We start from the raw sequence: 18,820 nt of genomic DNA on the forward strand, positions 1-18,820 counted from the left end.
TGTTGATTGCCAAAGAGAGCTATTTAAACAAAGTAATTGTGTATTTCATCTAAGCTTAGAATTGTTTTGTACACATTAATTATTTTATACTACTTTAATTTCATCTTTTCGTATAACGTAAACTTTGATGCGGTGTTTTTTAAACTATAAAATTTATGAATTAATTGAAAAATAGCTTACTTACATTTTCGATAGACCGAGAAAAAAATTTTATGAAAGAAATTTATTCTAAATCGTTTTTTTTTAATAATTAATCAAAATAATCACAGCCATCAAAATTATTTTTTTATAATTATTTTATATAATTATGATAATTTTTTTATAATTCTTCAAAAATAATTAATATTTTTATATTCTTTATACTTTTATATAAAAAAGTGTTGCTGACTTCTATTTAAAAATAGAAAAAAAATTGTGGCATTTAGAATTAATACAGAAAAAGTAAAAGTTAAAAATTATTTCAATCAGAATAGAATATTCTTGGAAACCGAATGAAACTTCAAGTTAAATTCTAAAATATCCTCCATTTCATATCTGAAACCTAATCACGAACTAATTACTTTGTGATTAACTTTTTCCATCTTGGTCGAATCGAGTCGCATGTACTTCACCACCTGTCTAGACAGTGGGATATTACTTAGTGTCTGGCTTGAGTCCAAACTTATTTAGCTCTTAGTATGACCTTGAAACGGGACAAATAAAAATTATTCTAACCTGCATCTAACTGACCATCTTCCAATTTTGGATTTCAAAATCAGATATCGATTTTGAAATTCTCTGCTCCTTTTTAGACACTACATAGAGGTCTTTTCAATGTAAACAAACATCAAGGAAACCTCCTAATCGATAATTCGGTAAAGCCTTCTTCTCATTGATCATCGATTGATCCAATCAGACCGCGGAGGGGTGGCCGAGAGATTCAGAGCTGAAAGTGAAGGTTGCTTCGTCTGTGACAATAAAAAAATAAAAATAAAAAGTAACAAACTTCCGTTTGGTCGTCTGCCAGAGAAACGACTGCTGCGTCATCGGTATTTAGGTTTCTGGCAACAAAAATAATTAGTTGAAGATAGAAAAAAAAGATGTAAAAAATTGGAATGATTTTTTATAATCATCTAAAAAATTAAATTGCTAAAAAAATGAAGAAAATGATGACAATTATTCTATTAAAAATTTGATTATCTTATTCCTATAGTTCTAAAAGAATTGAATAAAATGTTCTAGTTTGCTTCTATTTTATTTTTTTCAATTGCAAAGCAATTTCTGGAAATATCTAGGTCATAATTTCCTCAGGAAAACTTAGAACGGATCTTGTTACGAAACGAAAGATAACAATTTTTAAAAAAAACACTTCGACGAATATTTATATGTCCGAGTTATAAATAAGGAAACATTTTGTATCTATTAACTTCTGTCATTTATTTATGCTTTATTTTTTCTGGCTATATGATTTTTATTCATTTTTCTCAAACAAATAAAAAAAGGGCTATCATTGTTAACGCACTGAAATATTTTAAATGTTCTTTTAAATGTTTTTTTCCCTTAATTTTTATAACTTTTTTTGAGTTTAAATAACATTTTTAAGTTGATTTTTTTTTTTGTAAATAAAATAGCATGGTGTAAAAATCGTCACTAATTTAATGGCATGCAGTCAAGACAGACAAAAACAAGATACATAAAGCAAGTATATATTATTATACTAATATATTTCGAACTAGAAGCTTGAATCATAGAATACTATTCTATTTCTTTGCAAATAAAATTCAAAGAGTAATTCTTCTTTATAAAGACTTATTAAACGTAAAACTGCAAAAGGATTTTTAATAAGAATAAGGATGCATATCAAATTCATTTTTAATTGTATTGAGAAACACAATATCAAGTGAAATATAATATTGCTGACATTTTTCTTAAAATATTTTACTATTTAATTGATTAAAAAATATTTTGGTGACTTTTTTTTTCGGGTTGCTGGAAGTGGATAGGCATAATTTTGATGGTCATTTCTAAACTTGAAAACTGGATTAAACCGGTATAATAAATAGTTCAAATCCATATTCCTTCCTTTTTTTCAATGCTTGTTTTATGCATTGTTTAGATAAGTTTAGATTTAAAAATTTAAAGTAGGAGCTATATTATATCAGTTCCCCATCATAGATGGAAGGCATACTTTCAATTCGAATAAATATAAAATAACTGACCTGTCCAAACCTAAAACTTCATTATCTTAACTAAAAATTTCAGATTGTTATATTGTTCTTTACATCTATTCAATTCTTATCAGAAATAAGGTTTAGGTAATCTTCCTTAAACTAGCATACATAAATTATTTCAGCATTATTATAACAGATCGATAAAAGTGTGAGCATAAAATTTAAACCCACTGACATATTTCAAGTTGCCGCTTCTCAGTTTCGTCACAATATATTCTGGAAGGAGGTTCAATCCCTCTTTATTCCATCAAACACTGCCTGATGTCATAAATCTTGACATAAATTCCAATTTTGAGAACGAAAACCTATTATGCAGCTGTCAAACTGACCAGAACTGGTATTTTCTGTTCGGAGATATTATCGCTTAAGTTTTCGAGGAAAGAACGATTTCTGTGAAAAGGATGTGTAATCCGGGCATTTAAGCAGTGTCATTTCTTGACTTAAGGCGAGTGTTGCACAAGTTTTATGTGTTTTCCAGACAAAACATGAATTTTTTTCTTTAGTTAATTACTTGTGTTTTAGTTAATAAGGGCTTTAAACTGTCTTGAATATGTTGGAAACGTCAATGTTAAAGTATTAAAAAAATAAGACGATTCGAATCTCTACTTTGAAATATCATAGCATAATTAGGCATAATTCGTCTACCTTTTCATAATATAATTCGTCTATCTATTCATAACATGATTCGTCTATCTATTCATAGCATAATTCATCTATTCTTCAATCTATTCATAACATAATTCGTCTATTCGTCAATCTATTCATAGCATAATTCGTCTATCTATTCATAGCATAATTCGTCTATCTATTCATAGTATAATTCGTCTATTCGTCAATTTATTCATAACACTATCTTTCTTTTAATTTAAAAATTTACTCTTTATTATATAAAAGCGATAATATGCTCACAAAAAAATCTGTTTTTAATATAGTCACAACATGCATGAGTGTAAATCCAGTAACTAAAACAATTTAAAATAATGTCGTAAAATAAATATAATCGTATTTTTTAAAATTGAATAAAATAAAAAACCGTTATCGCAGAAAGTTTTATTATTATTGTTTTAAAGTGGTGTAAAAAGGGTTTGGGAGCAATACCACTTTCTGAAGTATTGAAAGAAAACTTTTATATTTTGATTAGTTTTTAATATAAATTTTGAAACGCTGTCTTAAGAACCATGTGTGGCTGCAGGAATTCAGGCCCGTCCACAAGATAAATTGAATGATCGGAAAACCGAGACAGCATAGGCTGGAAATATAGTTCAAACCTAGGGACCATTACCGACCACGGCACAACCTCTTCTGTAGGAGGCACGTTCCTTCGTCGACAAGGGATAACCCCACAATTTTTTTGTGCTCTGCAGAGCAGCGTAAACCAACCACCGTTTCGGAAACTTCCATCCCCATATCGGTGGGCTGAGCCTACAGGAAGGGGAAGGTACGCATTTTTAAGAAATAACTACTTGCCAGATTAAATAATTTGGTAATTAGTTTAAAGGGCTTCCCTGTGGAGCATTTTTAATAATTTTTGCATCATGCATTTTGCAATCAACAAATAGAATATATAAGCTTATAGACAATGTGAAGTTACAATATTTTATTGCAACTATCACGGTTTCCTATTCAATAAAAAGGGTATATTTGTCTTTTATTTAATTTTTTTATTGCTAGAAAAGGAAGATATATCTGAATAATTATTATAGAAGTTTCTTTGCCATTTATTATTTAGCCATTTCCAATTAGCTCAGGTTTTTAAACTGCACACATGTGTATTCTCCAAACAATACACTGCTTTCATATTTTCAGGACTAAATCATTCGTTACTCCATTAATTTAATTCAATTTTGATTCAATAGGATTAAATTTAAGAAAAAAAATTGAGTACCAGATTTTATAATATTTATAATAATAAAATATAAATAAAATTAGAAAATAGAAAATAATCAATAAAAATACCACCTTTTATTGCGTTAATACGATGTAAATATTTCAAAATACTAACTTTTGTAATACTAACTTGGAGTGTATTTTATTGACAATTAACTAATTGTAGAATTAATGTGTTACTTTCAAAATGAGATACCGCTGCAACTCAAGTATTTATTATGGTATTTTCATAGAATTGGTGTCAATATAAGTAAATATAGGGATAAGTTTATTTCAATCTACACAATTGTTAACCAAGTGAATTAAATGAAACTGTAATCTCGAAATTTCTCTATTAAGGAAACCAAGATTTTTCGTCAATTTGATCCAGCATGGATTTTTCTGTGCATATATCACATTTCGCTGTAAAATTCGAAATAGTTTTTGTTCTACGATCAATTTTAATCACTCAAAACTCGTCATAAATAAGACTAAATATTTTATTATTTTGATTTTTAGATGGAAACTATTGTTAAACGAACAGGAAATTAAACGGAGTGCTTAATTAATGGAAGCTTATTCTATATTCCATTAAGCATTAATTAATGGAATAATGAATGAATAGGATTTTTTTTGTGTGTGTGAAACATTCTTTGAAGAAGCAGGCGTGGAGTTCGTTAACAGTTTTTATTTTTAGCGATTTAACAAAATAGTACGTACGACATTATCTGTTATTAAAATTTCTTTTCAAAGGCTATAGCAAGCACGGTGCAGTATACTTAGTAAAAAGGCAAAAAGCAGAAAAGAGAGATCGTTGTAAAGATATTTTGAACTTACATAGTTTCAGAAAAGAATTTGTCGACACAGCGTTTCGGTTTTGTAGGAAAAATTGACATTCTTTCTCCTTCTTATTTGCGAAATTCAGAAGTTAAAAATATAGTGGAGCCGGAGTTCGAGTGATTAGAAAATTGCCTTTAAAGCATACATTATATATATATATATATATATATATATATATATATATATATATATATATATATATATATATATATATATATATATATATATAATGTATGCTTTAAAGGCAATTTTGTATTTTTGCTTATTATTGGATGTATTCTTCTAATTTATTGTTTTGTATTTTCTTTTCTGTTAAAATGGTATATCTCTTGGACCTAATTTCAGGGGATTTTCGGGTCACGAGGATTCATTATTAAATTGTTTAGTCTGCATTCCTTCACAGAAAAAATCCCTTTTTTTTTTAATCCCTGCCTGAGGGTGACCCTTGAAAAAGTCTTCAGGCCGGATTCTTTTTTTATTTGGTTTAATTTGATTTTTCTATTAACTTGATTTTTCTATTAATTGATTTTTCTTACTATTAAAATAAAGATATATACAAGTAATGTTTAAATAAGTAAGTAATGTTAAATACTTTAATAACACTATTACGATTAAATGTTATATAATTGTAATAATAGGATTTAAAACTAAAGGAAAAAATGTTAATTTCTGAGAAGAAATTCAACTTGGTTGAAAGAACTGCATACGTTTCGCATTTATGATGATAAAATAACATTTGGAGGGGAATTTCTTTTATTTTCCGTTTATAAAGTATATTAGACAAAGCACTATTGTCGTCAATAATTTGTCTAGGACATCTTAGTAAATCTTTACATCTCAGACCACTCAGAATTTGATAAAGGAAACATTTGTAGAGTTACTTCTATCTCTAGAAGAGAATAATAACTCAAAAATGGTGGAAGTCAGAGGAATAAAATTTGTTATACTGTCTTAACATCAAAATTTGTTGATTCGAATCGTGTCTGTTCATATATTTATTCTGGTGTATTGAAACACGATTACACAGAAACGTAATGAAGAGAAATGTGATATTCGTTTTGTAGTTTTGTAACCAAGACTTTTGTATCGAATTTTAGATCCAGTCAGTCGAAAGAATGATGCCCGGAAAGTGTATTAAGCTGTCTTCTTTAAACGAAAATGCTTAACAAAAACATATTTTGTTATATTTGGCAAGTTCGTGAAGTAAATAATGAAGTTGACTGAGAACTTTTGATGGGAACTTTTTAATTTGTTAGTGTTTATAGTCAGGCATGTAATCGATAAATTGCGTGATGCGAAAACCCTCCATTTAAAAAAAAGAATGAATGAGTACTTTAAAGAGTTGTTGTAAAACTGATAGAATGATGGGCATTTTATCTGTAAATTCACTCCGACCAAGGGGTATCTCATATAAGGATAAGTAGTTTTTGGAATGGTGATTGGTTCTTGCCACCCCAGTGGATTCAGAAATGGTGGAGGTTGGCTACCTCCTTCCGATGACGGGAAGTGCGTTCCACCCGATGACGGGAAAGGTTGTACTGTGGTCGGTGATGGCCCTTAGAAATCAACTTTAATTCCTATAAATGTTGCCACGGCAGTCATGTCATTCAAATTTAATCCGAATGCCATTAATTAGATGGAGCGGCCTTGTAGGTTATCTGTAAATTCAATGATAGTATAAATGTTATGCCCAAACTGCAACAATTTATACGATCAAGCAAACGAAGCCCAAACAAACAAGAAGTTAGAAACCATATTTTCACATAAACGCTGCTACAAAGTGATTACTACTTCACAATTCCGAGGGAAACGTTTCGAGAATATTTTTAAAATTTCTTCACTTAGAAAAGAAATATATTAATGAGAAGCGATTAAAATATAAAATTTAATCTCCTTTGAAAATGTAGCATATTATAATTAATGCCTTCACTTTAGTGATAATTATACTGTTATACTATCGTGTTACAATTAACTGTAAACGATAATTCCTCGAAAAGAAAAAAAAAATCATACATTTAACAATTCAACAACAAAAAAAGATATAAAATAAATAGAAATTGAAAACGATTCTTTTTAAGTTATTCGGTTATTTAAAAATTCTATTCCAACAAAAAAATTACCTTTAATGGCAATATTGCAATGTACTGGTAGAATACTATATTCTTTTCCAACATCTGTCAGTAACTTTTGGTTAACTCGTACAGCGCCATTTTCTTTCTTTCGTCCATGTCAGCAGATTTGTTACAAAGTTTAAAATATAATGTTGGATGTTTTGAAAGTTTTTCTGTTAAAAGAATTTTAACAGAAAGAAAGAATTTTTTAGAAAGAAAGTTAAAAGAATTATGTCAACCCGGAGAAGTAAGAATTTATTACTTTTATTTTACTTAATACTTTTTAAACGTGTTTGGAAAAAAATAATTATAGTTTGTAATTATTCCGTTTTTAGAATAACTATTTATGATAAAAATTAAGAATTTATTAACTAATTTTTTCAAATATATAGCGAAAAAATTATAGTATGCTTCTTTTAATTACCAATATATCTGAACAATGAATTTATTGTTTTTAGTATATTAATTAAAAATTTGCGATTAAAATATAGTTTACTTCGAATATACAGTATGCTTTTTTAAAGTTTTTTTCTAAGACAAATTTTCTCTAAATTTTTCTTACAAATGCTATAAAGCATTAGAAATATTAAATAGAAATTTCCGTGATGATAAGTTAAATATTTAAATTTTTCTTAATTACAATTAATCTTTATTTTATTTGTGCGCTGTATGGCACCGGCATGGTGGTGCCAACAACCACCCCAACAACGAGATGGTTATTTCTTTAACTTGAAAATTATTTTATTGTTCCCTGTTACATAAAAATTGATTGTAACCTTGACTGTTCGCTTTTAATATTCGATGGACATTGGAAATCAATTTTGAAAATGGATATCTTTATATTTTATATCACAAACATGTATTTATGTTACCACTCTCAGTTTTTTAAATTAAATTTTGGTTAATTCCTTTAAAATTATTATTAACTTATAGAGAAAATTAGGTTTCTGCGGCTTTTTTTAAAATCGTTTTATTTCTTTGGAGAAATTTTACGGAGTCATTGCTGCAGCAAAATTTTATTTAGTCAGTGCATATTTTTGAAATATGCAGTCTCAACTATTTAAATTATATTCTTTATTTTCTCATTTTTATAACACATCGTCATTTGCACAAGTAGCCATTAGTAATAAAATCTTCTAAAAAAGCCATTATGCTATAAATGTAATTCTGATTCCTGACTCATTTCTTTTGCTATTATTTAATCATAGTTCTTTAATAAAAATTATAGTTTCTGAAATACCTCTGTATTTAAGCTGAAATTTTTATGTCATTTAAGTAAAAAAATTATTTTTTTAAAGAAATCAAAATAGTTTTATAGTAAAATTCTGTAATATGAGAGTAAAAGTAATAATCTTTCACTGAGTATCTATTAATGTTCATGTTCTACGAAGGTAAATCGGTAAATATAAATAATTATAATATAGTGCTTCAAAGATTGGGTATTACCAGTTGATTGAGAGATTTGCAAGTTTTTTATAAATATTTTTGAAAATATTATATACATTCTCAAAAAATGTTGAGTTTCGACAATTTAGCATCTTAGTTTTGCTGTCATATAAAAATTTTCAATAGTGCATTTCACTTTTTTTTCACAATCATGTTTTAAAAATGCAAGCAGATAAATTTTTGTTGATAATGAATGTATTTCATGATTTTATGAAGTTGATTTAACCAACGAAAAGATATTTAAAAATTTAATATTAGTTTCTTAAGTGTTATCAAGAGTTAACTCGGCTCATTTAACATTGGAAACGCCATTTTTCAAAACTTTCGAATTTTTCAAGATTTCCATCAGAATTCTTAAAAATATTGTAGGAGAGGATAATTTTATGATAAAAAAATCGGTTTAGCGAAAAACATCAATAGGAATAATGGTAAAATTTCAAGAGGACGCTTAATAATGTTATTTAACAAAATATAATCAATTTGGAATAAACCTGTCATTTGGAACTATCCTGATTCTTCGAGTCGTTCTCATCGACATGTAAATGTAAAGATAAATACCATAGTTACGTGTCTCAACTTAAAAATAAAAAAAACTTTACAAATCACTACAATTAAAAAAAGAAATTTTCAAAAATTGATTCATATTATTGGTTTTAATATTATTTTCATGGCTGAAAACTCCAAAGATATACTAAAAGCGGTTAAGTCTTTTTTGCAACAATATTGAAAACTCGTTTCAATATTCTGAAATACATTATTATATTAATGATGGAAAATATATCTTTTATTTTCGTTTACCTCTTTCAAATATACTCTCTTTTCCTCGTGAGACACTCGTAGAATGTTTTTTAAATAAATATTACGTTATCAGACGATATTATCGATTGCCCAAAAAAATCATTTTTTGACATCAAATCTGCACTAAATTTCGATATTTCATTTACAAATAAATTCTGACGTAGGGAGTTGTTTATAGTCGATCAATATTGTCATAAGTTATTTATAAAGCATAAATTACTTCAATTATCATTTTTTGTGATAGATGGATTCGGTATATAATTCCAAATAACATCAATTTACTCATATAATAAGTTACAATTTAAAAAAAACTGTCAAAATGGAATCCTGGCTTTCTGTCATCGGATTTCAATCCCATTTATTAGCATTTATACGTGCGAAACAAAACTCTCTGCAGTTGCTTTCATAAAGAATAGCTAAGTATAAATTTCATGATCAAAGAAAATGTCTGGTGATCAGTTAGTTCATCCATCTCTCTGGATTTTTACCCCGATATCTATTCAATAAATTTTTATATAACCTAAAATATATTTTACTTATTTTCTTTGAAGCGATGCAAAATTATTGGTTTTTTTAAATTTAAAGTACTTGCAGTTTTTGTTAAAAGCAGTTGATGAAGTTTTAGGTAGGACACCTTGAAAAAATTTGGATTCACCGATAGCGATTTGAAAATGCTTAGAAACTACTTCGTTAGAAAATGAGAAAATGCTGTATGTATAGAATTTAAAGCTCCACAGCTCCATTAGAAATTTCTTGACTATTAGCCGCCTATTTGTTTAACCCTTTAAAGGGTCATTTTTTTCTAATCATATTATGTTAAGAAATTTTTAGGCTCGAAATTAGAATAAGAAAAGGGATTCATTTAGCTTATTAGATAAATTTAATTTGATTCATTAATTAATTTGTTTAATTAATAATTAAGTAACAAATCAAGACACATCATTTTGTCTGAGATAAAGAACTGAAACATCTAAGTTTCTGACTTACTAAAAAAATTTGTCAGAACATATGCCAACCTACATAACTTCATACAAAGATTGATAAATTTGGTGGGAAGCATACTTCCCACGGCCCTAGAAAGGGTTAAACGAGAGCGATACAACGTAAAGAAAGCGCTGCACTCGACAAAAGAAGTAATCATATATAAATATGATAATTTCTTTTGTCGGGTGCAGTGCTTTTTTGAATCTAGAAATCATATAATTGAAGCTAATCATATATAGAAATCATCATATCTATGCATGATTATTTCGTTTGCTTGCCAATAGTATTACATGAGATTTTTTTTAAATTTTTCTGAGGGCTGTCAATTAAAAAATAAGCCCTCATTATTCCCAATAAGCATTTACAATAAGATATCTATTACCGTCAAAATTTCGAACCGTAAAATATTAACCAAGATCTATTATTTCATAAAAGCAAATGTCTTTAGAAGTATATTAAAATTGTCAACACATTTTCTTAAAGCTAGTGAAACAATCAGTATATATATTTTTTCTAAAACATTCACATGAAACAGAAATGATTTTTCTGTTTGTTTCTCGTTCAAAACAGGGGTATATATTTCAGGCACATTACTTCATTCTGGAACTAAACTGAGAGTGCCATAAATGGGAAAACAGCAGGTGGTGATTCTGCTTACAATCTGGCGTGACACTATACGATAAGGATGTCACTTTTAATATTTGTTTAATTTACAAGCGCCCGGCTAATTTCGCTACTGAAGATAAGATTATCTCAAACAGCTACCTGAAATAAATTACGAACATAATCAACTTCCTGCGAGCCGCTCAGCATCTCAATTTGTACAACGCACTTCGTAAGATATGTTCAAGAATCATCTTTCCAGAGCATACTGTTCTTTTTAAAGAATTTCCGACAGGGATTTCTTCATGAAGATGATATATTTGAGTAAGTTAATGTACCTTGATTGTTTTATATATGTATATGTCTGTGTCAAACATAATTTAAAGAAATAACGATTCTAATGGTGTTCTTTACCGATTTTTATTATCGTGTATTTCGAGCAAATAATCTAATTTTATGTTTTTGTCAAGATGACTTTTGCTAAACCATGGTTTACTTTAATTTAGTCGCGTTAACGTTACATTTCAAAGCAAGATAAGGGCTATTTTGGGACGGACCTCATAATTTTGAACCGCGATCAAATGACGAAGCTGACATCTGAGCTGGCACCCCCTCTCTAAGCTTCCACGCCATACCAGCTGAAGTACATTTGGACCCGACGGATTTAACGTGCACCAACCACGTTCTAATGGTTCTTCGGTGGAATTGGGCCTAGAACCTGAAACCTTCCGGTTCGAAAGCCGAAGCCTTCCCATCAGTCCACCGCGGCCCCACTGAATTTTGGCAAGAGCAACTTAGCGAAAACCAAATAGGAAGGCAAAAAGCAGGAAAAAGCGAACGTGGGAAGATTTTCTCTGAGTTTATATAGTTTTAGATAGGAATTTGTCTATTTAGCGTTTGATTCAGTGGGAAAAAGAATAACAACATACATACATACGTGTTTATGCATACGTGTTTATGTATGTATATATTAAAATGAGAACTTCTTTCCTGTGGATTTAATTTAAATGTATTAATCTCATGGTTTAAAATAATTCAAGGACGGTTTTGAGACAAATCTCATAACTTTGAATCGTCATATGATAGCAAAAATGTGTCTGTGTTAGCATCTTCTCCTAGGTTTACACCGCACCAGGGGGGGGGGGGGAGAGAGAGCATTTGACCGACGATAACAGATCTAGCATATGCCAAGTCCTCGTATATGGCAACATTTTTGGTGTAATTAGATTTCGAATTTAGAATCCTCTAGACCCGAAAATCTAAATTTTGCTAAAAATAGTGGTCTTTTTTCTCTTATATCATTATTATCTTTAATTATATTTCAGAATGTAATTAGACCAATTGAAAAGAAGAATGGTGAAAGCGGATTTTCGGAAGGATAATAAAAAAATTTTGTGAATTGAAAAAAATAACTTTTTTTATTATAATTACTTATGCTCCGGTTGCAAAAAATATAAGCGTGCTTAAGGTTAAACGAATTTAACATAAAAAAAAGTTTTGTATAATTAGTATAAGGATAATAATTTTTTGTGCATTTTCTTCAGAATTTTAAGCTCAGTTTTAGTTTTTTTTACCCCTTGTAGATTGATGTCTTGTGGTAAAAAAACGAAAAAGCAGTTCATTTGATTCGAAATTTGTTTTTATTCAGATTTTCAATTAAAGAGCAAATACCGTATGATCTGTTCAATTTATTTAATTAGTTCTGTCAAAATAATAACAGCTCCTAATTTTTTTTTTTTTTTTTTTTAAGGAAATTGAGCTTGCCCATTTTCAGTGGTATTGTTTTGCTAAGAAAAAGAATAAACAACAGAAAGCGGGACAAAAAATTCTAATGTATAAAATGTTATAATGTTAAAGTATATAACATTAAATGAGTTTTTTTGTGAACGTTAATCAAACCATTTTTCTCATCATTTTATATTTGATGCTTGAATTTTTTTTTTTTTTTTTTTTTTTTTGCTTTAATATTAAAAAAAAAATTGTTAGAACTTTAAGAAATGTAAATTAAATTTTTATTACCATTATAATTTTTTCTAGTCTTGCCTTATCCGCTAGTTTATCTAACTGAGCTTAGACAACCAAGCCTAGGATATAGTTATTAATATCCAATAAACGATTTATAATTCTGCAAATAAATGTCCTATTGAAATGAAGACAATTTTAATTGCTTCAAGATTTTTCGTGTAGGAATCCCACGATCAGAAAAAACTCTTTAATCATTATTCTTCCTTTCTTTTAAATAATTCTACATTTTTGTTTCATACAAAAAGTCGTTTGCTCTAATAGGAAGTTGCCAATCGCCGAAATACAAAGATAACCAGAAAATTAAAATTAATTCTTTCTTTTCTAATGTGTTACAATATTTATTAACCATCATCTAGTTATCTTACATTTTAATATTTGTTTTCGATCTTTATATGGAGAAACATTTTTTCACAATAAGACACGTTTTAAACTCTCTTTTTTATCGTCTACATCTCTATTGCTATAATCTTAGATGGGATAATAAGTGTGCTTTAAAACTGTGGTAGTTATTGCTCTTCAATAAATACAACAGGACTGACTGAGGAAAAGTGCTGAAGTTATAAGTTATGAAGAAAAACATACTTATTTGTATCATAAATACAAATTAGAAAAATAATCTGAAATTGAATTTTCTGTTTCCATCTTGAAGAATGAACACATTAAAATGAAATTCGGAAAAAATAGACAATAATTAAAATCGACATCATTCGAGGCACATTACTCATGATTTAATTTTCAGACCTAATTTGCATCTTGCGGGTAATAGAAAAGGAAACATCTGACATAATTTCATAGAATAATTCAAGAGAACCAGCAGATAGATGTCAGATGTCACAAATAATTAACTGACAATGAAATCTCGGTTTACTTTAGTTTAGTTTAGTTATATTAACGCCCCTTTTTTTAACGCAACACAAGGGCTATTTTAGACTGACCTTATAATTTTGAGCTGCGATCAGATAACAAGGACGACACCTGAGCTGACATTCCTTCTCCAGACTTCCACACCACACTAGCGGGAAAAAACTATTTCAATGAGCGGGGACCGAACCTGCTCATTGAAATAGTTTTCTTTCCTATGAGCAGGTGGGCACAGCAGGTGAACAGTGTCCAGTTGTCACCCTAAATAGGGTGGCAACTGGTACCATAAGCTAGATATAATTCCTATGAAATCACGGAAATAAAAAAAAAGAGTAAACTAATGCATTAGCTCAATGGGCTAATTGGAATGAAAGTCGTTACTATTTTAATATGGGAATTGATTTCTGTGTTCTAGGCTATCATCGGTTTCGGGAAGATCCCTTTCACAGAGAGGTACTTCCTGTCATCGGAAAGGCGTAATTCGATCCCATTACTAACATGAATAATTCTCATGAGAAGTGAGAAACTGGTAACTTATCATTCGCGTTCCATTGTACATTCGTCTGAAGTACACATTTATTTGTAATATTTATAAACAGGATTTAATTTCTTTGGCTACCTTTCTTCTACTATAAGATAGACTTTATTTGCATGGCAATGCATTTTTTTATTCAATTTTTATTTCATAAATTCCATTTGTATTCCAAAAGAATCCAGCATTTAGCAATTTTTATTATTTTAACTAGCCGTTTATTCAATTTAACGCAAAGAAGTTGTATTTTTTTTTAAAGAAAGCTTTTCATAAGAAAGCGCGGAACTGTGGAAAGAAATAATAATAAAAAAAACTTAATGAAAGGGAAGATTTTTTTTTTTCACATTTTTTTTTCTCATCCTTTCGTCTCATTACCCATTTCGTAGCAAGAATTTCCTTACTTTTAATAGCTATCCCTTTTTTTCATATCTTTTCTAACAATTTGGTAAAACGTATAGTTATTGCCTAATGGTTTCATTTTATCAATTTTTAAAAGGGGAAAAAATGGTTCATTTATTTTGAAAAAATTACTTAATAATACTTTAAAGTCTCCATTAATTGGAGTATACATATTCTGCATTCGGTCATTTACGATAAAAAGTTAAGGAAACTCAATTTCTATGAAACAGTCGAAACACGAAGAGATATCGAATAAGTTTTAAATAACAAATACATAGATAATATTTTCATTTTACTTTTTCAATTACGAATGCATATGAAAAGAAAATATATGCAATTTTGAAAAAAAAAAAAAAAAGCAATCTCGAAATTTAGATGATCTGTACATTTTAAATTTTTCTTAGTATTTTGTAAGTTTGTTTTTTTGTATACTTTGCAATTAACAGTGTTTTTCTATCCGTCCCCAAAAGATCCTAAATCAATGCGAAAAAGGTTTTAATAATTTTTATTAACAGCAAGAGACTACTCATATAATTATGGATTAATAAACAATAAATTTTTGTACTTACAAATTGCTTACTTTTTTTACAAAAAAAAATCGCTTAATTTTTTTGAGCGTATGGTAATTTATTTTTTACTTGTAAATAAAATCTTTTTAAAAATATTTTGCGTTTAATAACTAAGAATTATCCGCCCATGGATGATTTGAGATATTACTGTATTATATAATTTTTGTTTTAGGGTTTTAATAACTATTTTCTAAATAAGTTTTATCCATCATTCCCTAACCAAATTCACTTTAAAGGATAACTCAAGATAAATGATCTCTCCATGCACTTTTCAATATACTTCTTTTCAACTTTTTGAAGAAAAAAAGTGTATCGATACCTTTTATTCACCTCTCCATCACATTTTGCTATTTTTATTTATAAAGTTATTTTTGAAATTAAAATCAACTCCGAAATGTTTTGAAGCCCTTCCACCCAATCCATGTTGATAGATGTCAAAAATATGTGTCGAATCCTAGATTTATTGATTCGACTACGAGTTTAAAACCTCTGTTTCTTCCTTTGCTGGAGATGTCATTTGGAAATGGTCACGTGACAACATTTTTTTCATTATCTTCAAATGCGAATCGTGACCCTTTCTGATCATGACCGAGTTTCTTGTGTCACATTTTATTCTGAAATTTCTTCACATCGACGCCGTAAAAGCTACTAAAATAAGCCGGAATTTTTGAAAATCACTATTTATTTACATTGCCTTAGCATAAATATACATCTATATATTTCTGTTTTGAAGAAAAAGTTCCCATTCGTGGCCATTGAGCCAAGACGAATAAAAAGGGAACGTGCCGAGTGGCTCTTTTAAAATATTTATAATCCTGACATTGGCAATTTCCTGTAACTTGGAATTTATTACCACGACATTGGCTCTTCTTTCCTATTCCGCATGTCACAATTTTTAAAGAATAGGTAATACCATGCCAGAGGAGTCCTTAGATATGGACATCAACCTAGAGACGCTGAACTATGGCAATTGCTATGAACAAGCTCGCGGACGAGGTCAGTGATTTTAAACCAAGGGAGCGTCTCTTATTTTAGTAGCGCCAACTAGGGCCAAGAGTACGTCTTAGCTACTCACGCATCACATTCGCTTGCACAACCCCTTTTTACAAGGGGGCACATTCACACATCTCACAGATAGAACAGGAAGAACAACCATGTCCAAACCGGGACTTGAACCCAGGACGCCCAGGTCACGGGAAAGACGCGCTATCCCTATGCCAGGACGCCGGCCTTAAATATAATCGTATGTAAGTATGGACATTCTGCTGTTGCGAGTCATAAATAAATAAAAATTTACATATTTCACAAAATTACTAAAATTAAAACATTGACTTAAAATAGCAACGAAAAGCTACTCCGCGTTGCCCGAAGGCGCACAGATAAATCTCAATGCCCGGAACACCGTTACAGCATTGGCGGGAACTATGGTTGATTACCTGATAATTTTTATTAAATCATTTTATTGATTTTTAATTTTCAATAGGAAAAGCACCAATAACTTTTAAACAATTTATGGAATGCTTAACAAAATTCTGATTTTCTCTAGAGCGGAGTATTTTCTTTCTAAAAATACATTTCGCGTTCCAAAACTCTTTCTCGGTCATTAACTGTAGGGGTTGAAGGTTTATGACAAAAGCAAAACTTCAAGTTGAAGCCAAGGACAACACTCATAAATATGATGTTTATAAACTGACAATTTTTCAAAAATATTGCACACTTTTTTGTAATTATGAGGTCTTGCTAATCTTGAGAAAAAACGCATTTCAAAATTTTTAAATCTTTAGTTTTATTGTTTTTATTTAACTCTAAAAGTTTATTTAAATCAGTGACTATTACATATATATCTTTTTAAACAGAATAATTTAAAAATTCCTTTTTAAATCTTGATAAGAAATTTTAAAGAAAACTGACAAAATCGAAACTTTTGGAAATGACTTGATGCAGTTATTTCTTTCATAGCAGTGATAGTTATCAGATTAAAATATAATAATTTTTAATATAAGAGCTTTGCATTTATTAAAAATGTTTTTTTTATGTCTGCACTTTCGTTTCCCAAGTATTATTCAGACATTCAGTAGGCTATCTTTAAGGGCTACAGAGTACAGCTACTAAATCAACCAGGTGAACTGAGAAACGCACTTTTGAATAAATAATTTGATTATTTAGTAAAAGTTTCAATTCATTCAATTTTATTTATTTATTTATTCATTTGTTATTGCTAAATTGAAGTTCAAAGCATCGGGACTTCTACTTATTAGTATGGGCGATGTATCAACAGATACAAATATGAACGTTAAACAAATTTTTAAACAATAAATGGTATTTCCCATTATGAGTGGCACATGCGATAACCTTTCGGATAGAGGTGCGATACAGCTTCGGCGATAAGCCGAATAAATCATCACTTTTAACTCTTTAGACTATGAGATATCGTTTACTTTTATGGCATTTTTCATTCCCATATTTCAAGTATTTTCCAGAAAACTCTGCCATATTGATAAAGAAGCTGAAAGATTGGAGGAAATTCTGCTGATTATTAGAAAAAAGAAAAAAAAAAGCGTGAGCAGTTTCCCCAAAACTTTCTCGCATACTCTATAATAAACTTGTCCTGCCAGAGAATGCATTACATGGTATATAATAGTTACGAAATATTGACGTGAATTTAGCATTTTTATTGAATCTATCGAGTCATTCCCGGCAAGTTTTTAGGCGATTAATCTCTGGTATGCGAGTAACAGTATCTGAAAATCAATTTTGTGTTTTAGACGCGTTTTTTTTCCAACTGACTGAAACCAATATTTGACACAAAATTACAATTGTAGTCATAATATCACAATTCGATATATTTGAGTCATTGCGCTTTTGAAATATCGCGTTTATATGTTTCTGAAAGGACAGGTACGACACACAATCAACCTTTAGTTGGATTTAGCCCAAATTGTCTGTACTATAAACGTTAAATTAGTGTACCGTATTTTATCTATATAGCTCTCTTTATTTTGTACTTATCGTATTAAGTTATATTCGAATCCTGACTTCCTTTGAGCAGATTTTGCTTAAAATTTGACAGAAATTTGGTGTAAAGACCGTATATCAAATTTCAACTGTCTAGCTCAAAACGTTTTTGAGTTATCTTTGTCACAAATAGACAGAAGGACATTTTTCAAAAATGTGTTTTTCGAAGTCACTAAAACATGGAGATTCGTCGAAATCTTGAATTCGAATTTTTTAACGATTACAATACTTTCTCTGTACTACTTATACGAGAAAGTAAAAGCATTGTGTTTTTCTGAAATAGGTAATTCACTAAAAAATAATTCTATAATATTTTGTAATTAAATTTTTTCACTACATAAAAAATTGCTTTCAATTAATATTTATCTTATTTTTTTCAATGATATTAAATCACTTCAGATAATCTTTTAAAGAAACAAAGAACAAAAAAAAAAAAATTCTACCGTGTAAGAGGGAAAATAACCTAGAAAATAACGTTAAACATAATTACTCTTAAGTAGGCAAATCAATTCCGAGAAAAAAAAACAGCTGAAATGCCGGAGATCATTATTTATGCAAGAA

General features: G+C 29.1%; 1 protein-coding gene across 4 annotated transcripts in view; it reads left to right on the forward strand.

The window, feature by feature from the left end:
• The window catches only part of LOC129980857 (endothelin-converting enzyme homolog), a 145,352-nt gene that overhangs the window by 73,599 nt on the left and 52,933 nt on the right, over positions 1 to 18,820 (forward strand). Inside the window, exon 1 of one of the 4 annotated variants that reach the window (XM_056091288.1) lies at positions 11,058 to 11,182. The exons of the other annotated variants lie outside the window; for them this stretch is intronic. The gene's annotated coding sequence lies outside the window, so the exon portion shown is untranslated. Of the gene's footprint in view, positions 1 to 11,057; positions 11,183 to 18,820 lie in introns of those variants that run through there. 4 annotated transcript variants of the gene reach the window in all.

The sequence above is a fragment of the Argiope bruennichi genome, chromosome 8 (genome assembly GCF_947563725.1).
Source record: "Argiope bruennichi chromosome 8, qqArgBrue1.1, whole genome shotgun sequence".
Taxonomy (NCBI): domain Eukaryota; kingdom Metazoa; phylum Arthropoda; class Arachnida; order Araneae; family Araneidae; genus Argiope; species Argiope bruennichi.